Source organism: Trichogramma pretiosum, unplaced genomic scaffold, assembly GCF_000599845.2.
Source record: "Trichogramma pretiosum strain Unisexual culture from Peru unplaced genomic scaffold, Tpre_2.0 scaffold175, whole genome shotgun sequence".
Classification (NCBI taxonomy): Eukaryota; Metazoa; Arthropoda; class Insecta; order Hymenoptera; family Trichogrammatidae; genus Trichogramma; species Trichogramma pretiosum.
The window spans coordinates 66,091-76,162 of record NW_019640843.1 but is presented as its reverse complement, the minus strand read 5'-3'; positions in this window follow the sequence as shown (position 1 = coordinate 76,162).

The following is a 10,072-nucleotide window of genomic DNA, read 5'->3' as shown; positions in this document are numbered from 1 at the left end:
AAGGCTGGATTGTCAATCCAGAAAGCTGGAAGTTTCTCAGCCACGCAGTTGATACATCGTGGAGGAACAACGGCTGCAGCGGCTGCATCGGCTCGCTGTTGTTGCTCTGCATAAAGGGTGGCGGCGGCAGCGTTATCAGCAAGAGCTCGTTGTCGAATTGCGACCTGATCTCTCGACTTCATTTGTGGCGGGTTCTGCTGCAGGTATTTGGCTTTGTGACCATACTCGTTGTCACGTTCAAATACCATCTCGTTGATCACATTGGAGTCACCAAATTGTAGGAACGTAAGGTAGGAGAGAATATATAGTATCAGTGAGAAGCTTCATTGATTCGAGACTTGCTTGTCTCGGAACTGTCGTGATTTATTAGTTTACTTGCCTGGCGACGATAAAACAAAAGGTGAACATTTTCAACTGCAATTAGTTGCAATATTCCTGTACGACTACGGTGAAGTAAGTCGCTACATACGTATCATATGTACTTGCTTATTGTCACATGGATTGACAAATTACAACAATAAAAATGAATTAAAATCAATTACAAAATAAATTGTTGGAAGTACATAATAATGAAATTATACAATGTTTTATTACTAATTTTGCAAATTTTTACTTTTAGACCTATGCTTAAACAAATCAGAAATAGTGCAGAATCTCACATTATATTGGATTGCTCTGTCGATAAAATCTATACCGTTTTAAAGCAAGCTCAAGAAATTGGAATGATGACAGACTATCACAGCTATTTTATAACATCACTTGTAAGTATCTACAAAACTAATTGAAACGTGATGACATTATTACCTACCGTTAATATTATGTGACGCGTTATGGCGTTATAGCTTGTGTGCGTGCTTTGTAAAAAAAATTATATACGATATAAACATGAACTTTGCAATCATCACTCACGCAATTTTTGATTTTGAGTGCAGTTTAATTAAATTTTGTGGGGCACATCAATAGTTTGGCTTTAAGTAGCATGGTTTATATTTCACATTTTAGTGTTCTTTGTTAAATGGCGAAAAATAATTTTTTTCACCAAATTTAGGAGCACATCATGTCTTAAAAATATGTGTCATAAGCTTCAGATTGAAAATTAACTTTTTTAAATCTCCAAATGCACTCACCCAAATTTGATGGGCACTACTTTTTTCAGGTTTCTGAATCACTATAAGTCCCCATAAAAAAAACCATAAGTGTCCATTAAAAAAAAAGAATTTTTCTATTATAGCCAAATATTCAAATTTCACGAGATTTACTGATAAATATATTTACATTTTCAGGATCTGCACACAATTGATTTAAATGAATTTAAATATGGAGGAACAAACATAACAGGATTTAGGATGATTAAACCTGATTCTATAATGATCAATCCATTATCAAAAAATACAAAAATAAAGGCTGATCATTTATCGAATATGAAGGTGATTATATTCAAAGCATAAATGTAAAAAAAGTTCACCACACATTTTTTTTATCAAAAGGACACACCTTTGTTTCATTCTATGTTATCCTATAATTTAAAAAACATGAAACTAAAATTTTAAAAATGAATTTCTGGATTTTTGTGTAAACTTTTGTTTTTTCAAGTCTTTTTACACAAAAAAAAACATGACTTTAGGGCCATTTAATGTCGGTGACGGTAATCGTGAGTAAGTCCCACCGTAATCGTGAATTTTTATTTTTATGACTGTGTTTCAATAGTCAAAACTATGTTTAGACATCTCATAACGTTTTTTTTATATAGAATGAATTATTTATCGTCAATATGATAGAAAATTATAATACTGTTGAACTTAAAATATAATATATCATCTCAGATTATTTTTATTTGCGTAAATACATGTGAGCGTCTATCTTTCTCGGCAGATCTCGGTAGCTCAAATGAGTGTCGACTGAGTGTCAACAGCGATCTGTCCTGGCGGCGACTCGGCCCCTTTGAGTTTTTTAGTTGCTGCGTTGATTTCTTAGCAAATATCTAGTTATCGTCAGCACCTATTCTCCGTGAAATTTTTTTTCTGCGAATATGAAAAACTTGTTCCCAATGACAAATTTCATCCTAAAAATTTTTAGAAGAATTGAGACCTTCTATGACACTTTCTCAGAGGCCCAAAGTCGGCTATTTTAGCGTTTTTCCTAAATTCATTTAAAATCGCTCTCTCACGTTAGAATTCGAGTCTTCCCCCGTGATCCCGCGTCCCTCCGAGATATTCGCGAGTGTTAATTGCTTTAGATCTAGCCGAGACGAAAATAGAATATTGCAATGACGAATATTTGTAACTTAGAAGTACACAGCAAATTATCTTTCATAGTATATTTCTCCTAGTACATCGGCGTGCGAGAACACTCCTAGTGAGGACTCAGGCTTCCACGCTAGCTTTTCCTATAGTTGACGGGCGAGAAGACTCTTAGAAGGACTTCGGCTTCCTTGTTGGCCTACCTCAAGCCTACAGCTGCAGAGTCCCGGCAATTGCGCCGCATGTTTTGTGGGCGGTTGGCCTCGAGCCTTCGTACTCCACCTGTACACGTGGCTTCGGCTGTACATGCGAAACGTTCTCGCAAAAGAAAGAGAGCGACCTAAAGCAAGTTGATCGTTCCTATTCACAAGTTTTCTGTATTGATAATAATTATTCTTTTTAGTTATTTGAGAGTGCAGTGAGCCTGAACGAATGTTGGTAAGATGCTAAATTCTTGTACGCGATTTGAGTTCTTTTGTTTGTTTTCCTATCCGAGTGCACGAGTGCATGATAGTGAATTGCAATTTGGCACAGGCACACAAAATAAAAAAAATGCTCAGTTCCAAAGACCGGACTCAGCAGACGTTATGTTTTTGGGGTCGCTAAATCCGAATCCATCGTCGGTTTTTCGCCGTCAGATCGATTTAAGGTCATTTGAAGGTCGAACTTAGAAAATTCGATATAAAAATCCGAAAAATATATTTTTTATATTTTGAGGGTCGTTGAATTCGAATTCAAGGTCATTTTGACTAAAGTTAGACATTTACAGTAGGGTGGTTCGTTTTTCAAAATGAATGATTTAACCTTCAAATGACCTTTAAATGACTCGTAGAATCTAGGGTGGTTCGTTTTTCAAAAATTTTTTTTTTCGCTTAGGTAATTAGTTTTTATAAAAATTCAAGCCTTTACATGAAAGAAGCCGTTTTCAGAATTTCGATAAAGTTACTGGTTCCACGTTGATAGATTTTTAAAGTTCAAAAACGTGGTTTGAAAATCGGGCGAAAGTTGTCGATATTGAATGAGTTACCTGTTTTGTACACAGCTGAAAAATTAAAAGGTAGACAGTGTTTTTTGTGTATTTTTGTCCGTAGAATTCAATGGCGTTTTCAGTTTTGCAATTGGACCTTTTCTCTCTTCAGAAAATAGATTTTTGTGCGCCGAAGCGGTAAAATTTTTTACTTTTACCCGCTTTCGCCTGGCAGGAAACGAACAGAACAAATTTAGGAAAAGTTTTGAGAATAGATTCAGATAGGATTTTTTCTGTAGAATACAACCATATAAATTTTGATATACTTAAAATTAACGCAAAAGCGTGAAATTTGCTTTTTTTCATTCGCCGATAAATACCATAAATCTTCGATGTTCGGTATTATACATAATAAATGTTATTGTCACTGTGTTCATTGTTTACATTATATAGTAACATTCAGCTATTGTGTCTTTTTATGTGAATTTCCGATCAGTTAGATCTCGGCACCTTGCAACCGCACACGGTTCCATTTCTTATTATAGAAAAATGTCCGACTATGGGAGAGTTTATTTGGTTGGGAAAATAAAATTGACGCTACCGCAAGGGAATATAACGAATAACGACGCGTTGTCGTTATTTTTCCACTAATATGAAATCAAAAAAATGACAGTTTGGCAAAGTGCTGAAGCCACATCAGAGGAGATAATACAGGCCAATCCCGAAGTTCCTGCTAACTTAAAAAGCTTAGTTATACGCATTACAAGTTTGTTTAAGAAATTAAAAGTGGAACAAAAGAATAAAACTCTACCAAAAGATAGAAGAACTGAAGCTATCAGAGACAGAGAGAAAAATTTTAAGGCTACCCTTGAAAAAAGATTTTTTATTAGTCATCGAAACTCTCGTCAACGAGGTAGATTTAAATTTTTATTTCAATTTTTCTTGTTCATATAGATAGATATATCTGTTAGTTCTTAGCTAAATGAAATTTATATTTTTCTATTTTATTGTAGCAAAAAAAACTGAAGTAGTTACAGAACAACCGACGCTGAGCGAAATTTCTGTCACACAAGTTTTAACGGATTCCGAAACCTCTGTTTTCCAAACGCCGAGGCAATTAAAAGAAAAAAAATATAAACCTCTCGGCATCAATTTTATATGAACTCTCGAAAGATGCAAAATTACCGATGTAAAGCTGCGCTTATAATGAATGCCATAAATGTCGGCGATGAGCATAATTCGCGAACAGTCGCTGCAACAAGATCATTAATTAGAAGGCATAGAATATAAGCAAGAGACAGTTCAAGAAAAAAGTTGAATTTTGTTCCTTTGACAGTGCACTGGGATGGAAAGTCGGTAAAAGACAATGATGTAAGAGTGGAACTTTGGCCTGTCGTAATAACTTGTGGTTCTCAAGAACAATTTTTACATTGTGGAATTCTAGATCATGGTAAGGGCTTTTCAATCAGCAATGCAGTTTATAAGTCTTTAAATGCATGGGATACTGATATAATATCGATGTGTTATGACACTACATCTTTCAACACGGGTCGTCACGCGGGAGCTTGCAAGCTGTTGGAGTCAAAACTGGGAAAAAATCTCCTCAACTGTAGCTGCAGGCATCATATTGCAGAGCTGTTACTTGGGACAGCTTTTGACACCTACTTCCCAGCTTTTTCAATGAGTCCTGACATTGAAATGTTCAGAAATTTCAAAAATAAATGGAATAAAATTGACAAAAAAATTCAACACTGCTAAAGAGGATAAGCATGAGACGTTGAAATTTCTAATGAAAAATAAAATAAGTGGTACAGTATTATTCGTAGAAATGTGTTTGAGTAGAGAAAAACAACCCAGAGACGACTATAGAGAGCTTTTGTTGCTATCCAAAACTTTTCTTGGAGGAAAATGCACCTACTTCTATAAACCCGGCCCAATTCATAAATCCAGATGGTTGGCGAAGGCCACCTAGGTCTTGAAAATGTATTTATTTAGGAAACAGCTAAAACTTTTACGCAAAGAAAGTGAAAATCTTTACAAAATGGCTTGTTTCATAGTTTTCTTTTACGTACCTTATTGGTATCAGACAAGATTGCCTTTAGAATTGGCACTTCTGAAGGAATTAGATAATTTTAAAACCCATGAGCCAAAATTGTGTGAAGCTGTCCTTAAAAAATTTTTAAACCATCTGTGGTACTTGTCAATTGAACTTGTGTGTTTGGCACTGTTCAGCGAATCTGTCGATGAACAAGAAAAGAAAAAAATGCTCGAAAAATTGATACATCAAGATGCAGGCGTGAGAGAGCTCAGGGCAAAAATAAATATTTAACGACGATAAAAAATTTATCTTTATCCGATTTAGTCACAGAAAAGAGCATAAATTTTTTTAAAATCACTGGGATTTTGACTTCATTTTTGCATACTGACTCGAGTCATTGGACGAACGATGAGTCTTATTTGAAGGATAGAGAACTTTGCCATGATTTTCAAGTTACGAACGATGCAGCTGAAAGGGCCGTAGCTATGTGCACAAATTATTGGGGTAAACTGACAACATCACATGATCAGTGGCAAAATATGCTACTTTCTGTTTACGAGAACAAGAAAATTTCCCAATTCCTTCTTGAAGTTTCATGCGATACAGCGTTGATTGCTCCAGTTTCATTCTTATCTAAGTTAATAAAAAATTGAAATTAAAAACGATATGATTTTCTTATGATTCGCGTACTAATAACAGCTACTTTTTGTAAATTTTTTGTGACAATATTCATTTATAATACCGAACATCAAAGATTTTCGGTATTTATCGGCGAGTGAAATACGAAAAAAGCAAATTTCACGCTTTTGCGTTAATTTTGAGTATATCAAAATGTATATGGTTGTATTCTACAGAAAAAATATATTCCCTTGCGGTAGCGTCAATTTTATTTTCCCAACCAAATAAACTCTCCCATAGTCGGACATTTTTCTATAATAAGAAATGGAACCGTGTGCGGTTGCAAGGTGCCGAGATCTAACTGATCGGAAATTTACATATAAACACAATAGCTGAATGTTACTATATAATGTAAACAATGAACACAGTGACAATAACATTTATTATGTATAATACCGAACATCGAAGATTTATGGTATTTATCGGCGAATGAAAAAAAGCAAATTTCACGCTTTTGCGTTAATTTTAAGTATATCAAAATTTATATGGTTGTATTCTACAGAAAAAATCCTATCTGAATCTATTCTCAAAACTTTTCCTAAATTTGTTCTGTTCGTTTCCTGCCAGGCGAAAGCGGGTAAAAGTAAAAAATTTTACCGCTTCGGCGCACAAAAATCTATTTTCTGAAGAGAGGAAAGGTCCAATTGCAAAACTGAAAACGCCATTGAATTCTACGGACAAAAATACACAAAAAACACTGTCTACCTTTTAATCTTTCAGCTGTGTACAAAACAGGTAACTCATTCAATATCGACAACTCTCGCCCGACTTTCAAACCACGTTTTTGAACTTTAAGAATCTATCGACGTGGAACCAGTAACTTTTTCGAAATTCTGAAAACGGCTTCTTTCATGTAAAGGCTTAAATTTTCATTTGAAGGTCAAATCATTAAAAACAGGTTAATAAATTGGGGAAAAACTCCTATTTGGGTTTTGAGGATGCTGAATTCAAATCTAAAGTCAGATGACCTTTATAATCTTACCTTCAAGGTCATTTGAAGGTCAAACTTGGATAATTCAATATCAGAATGTAAAAAATATCACATTTATGTTTTGAGGGTCGCTGAATTTAAAGCAAAGCTCATTTTCACTATGCTGAATTATTTTAAGCTTACTTCAAGATAAAATCAAGTGAAAACGATAAAGTATCGATAAAAGATTGTGTATAGGTTTTCGGAGCTAATTAATTCAGCCTTTTGATTGAGTAACTTGTAAAAAGTCAAGATCAAGGTTATTTCAAGTTTAAGTTAAGGTGATGCCGAAGCCCCGATTTTGACCGACCGAGCATCAAAAATGTAAATTTAAATAACTTTTCTAATGCTTGGTTGGTCAAAATCGGGGCTTTGGCATCACCTTAATCAAAAGAGGGCAAAACTTTATTAAATGTTGTTAATTTTGCATGCCTTTTTACCTTTCTCTTTTGTAACGCACTTTTTTTTCTTGAAACAATCGGCGTAAAAGTGACCGTTTGCGTTTATTTCCTCTATGTTGGCTCCCCTCCCATCAGCAGGACAGCAATCTGGATTTACAAACTACCATGTTTCAAGTGCTAATGGAACAGCAGCGATCGTAAAGAACATTATACTAACTACAATTGGTCTGAGAGAAATTCTCTAGAATCTGGACATCATAATGTTATTAACAGTCCGTTAGGAGACCCTTAAAAAGTTTTACTACCTCCTTTACATATCCAATTGAGGCATTATGAAACAATTTGTAAAAGCTTTGAGTGAGAACGATGAATGCTACAAATATTTGGAATCTAAATTTTCCTATAAATCTGGTACCAAATGTAAAGAAGGAATATTCGATGGACCAGAAATAAGAAAATTGCTGAAAGATGACAATTTTCCAACTAAGGTGACTGAGATTCAGAAAGCTGCATGAGTTAGTTTCAAAAATTTTGTGGTAAATTTTCTAGGTAATCGCAGAAGCGATGACTACAAAGTTTCAATATCAAGAATGATTAACAATTTTGGTGAAATGGAATGTAATATGTCTTATAAACTGAATTTCTTGCAAAACCATTCAGATGAGTTTCCGAAAAACTGTGGTGATTTTAGCGACGAGCAAGAAGAACGATTCCATCAAGACATTAAACATATGCAGCAGTGATATCAAGGTAAACGGTTTGTTGTAATGATGGGGTATTACTGTTGAATGTTGAAGAGAGAGAGCGAACATAGAGGAACTAAACGCAAACGGCAACCTTTATGCCGATCGTTTGAAGAAAACAAGGGGCGTTACCAAAGAAAAAGTAAAAAGGCATACGAAATTAAAAATATTTCATCAAGTTTTGCCCTCTTTTCATTAACCCGTTAACGCCGAGACGGATAGAATTTTTGTCTCTATTGTAGTCTGCAATTAAATCATCTTATCGGAGCGAGAAAAATTTTGAGTACTCATTTTATATGTAAAATTTAATGTACTTTTTGAATATGAGTGTATAATTAACCTCTGATAAATATTAAAAAAGTTATAAGCAATTCGCTGCAAAAAAACACGATGAACTTTGATTCAAATTTTTTTTATGAAAGAGACTTGAACTGTGGCCAATAATACCTAAAATTGTGAAATAATGACCTACATTTTGAAGTACTGTAGGTGGGATTTGAATAATCAAAATGGTAGATTCCAAAAAATACACTTTTCCCAAGAAATTTAACAAAAAATGTTCCAAAAAATGTACTTTTTTGTTCGAAAACGAGCAACATTAGACAATATTCAAATCCCACCTACAGTACTTTGAACTGTAGGTCATTATTCCACAATTTTAGGTTTTATTAGCCACAGTTCAAGTCTCTTTCATAAAAAAAATTTGAATCAAAGTTTTTTTTCAAGATTCAAAATCGTGTTTTTTCGCAGTAAATTGTTTATAACTTTTTTAATATTTATCAGAGGTCAATTATAAACCCATATTCAAAAAGTACATTAAATTTTACATAGAAAATGAGTACTCAAAAATTTTTCTCGCTCTGATAAGATGATTTCATTGCAGACTACAATAGAGAAAAAAATTCTGTCCGTCTCGGCGTTAACGGGTTAACTTAACCTTGAAATGATCTTGAGATAAGATTGTAAAGGTCATCTGACTTTAGATTTGAATACAGCAACCTCAAAACCCATATAGAAGTTTTTTTCCAATGTTTTGACCAGTTTTTAATGATTAGACCTTCAAATGACCTTTGAATGACCTGTGGATGTCTAAATTAAGTCAAAATGACCTTGAATTCAAATTCAGCGACCCTCAAAACATAAAAAATACATTTTTGGATTTTTATATCGAATTTTCTAAGTTTGACCTTCAAATGACCTTGAAGGTAAGGTGGTAGAGTTCATCTGACTTCAGATTTGAATTCAGCATCCTCAAAAACCTATGAAAAGATAGTTTCAGATTTTTAAACCTATTTTTCATGATTTGACCTTTAAATGACCTTCAAATGAGCTTAAATCGATCTGATGGCGAAAAACCGACGACGGATTTGGATTCAGCGACCCCAAATACATAAAGTCTGCTGGGTCCGGTCTTTGGAACTGAGCATTTTTTTTATTTTGCGTGCCTATGTTATTGAATAACATAAAAAAAGACTTTTCCCAAAGTTTTAGCCCAAAATAGTATATTTTGTAACAAGTGCGCGAAGCAGTTGACTCAACCAGGAGTTGTTTTCACCCGAGCGTAGCGAGGGTGCAAAGACTCCTGGGTGAGTCAACTTCCTCGAGGACTAGTTGCAATAGTTATTTATGTAACAAGTACCCAAAAGGCGTTTTTGGGCACGAGTGTGTGGAAAAAGACACGAGTGCCGGCTATGCCGGCACGAGTGGGTGTTTTTATCGCACACTGTGCGCAAAAAGCTGGGCACGTGTTGCATACAAAATTTTATGCAATAGTAGGCGAAAAATACGTTCATTTGAATAAGGCATTTTACCGCATACCCGTGTCCAAAATCGGGCATTTTACCGCACACAAGTGTCCAAAAACGCTTTTTGCGCACTAAAAAATGTGCGCAAAAAGACATTTTTTAACACTGCGTGCGCGAAACACGGGCTTTCTAACCTCAAATCGTCAGAAAACCCTAGTTTCTCGCAAGCAGAGTTAAAAAATATCGTTTATGCAATAGTATGACGCAAAATGTCTTTTTTCGCACATTTT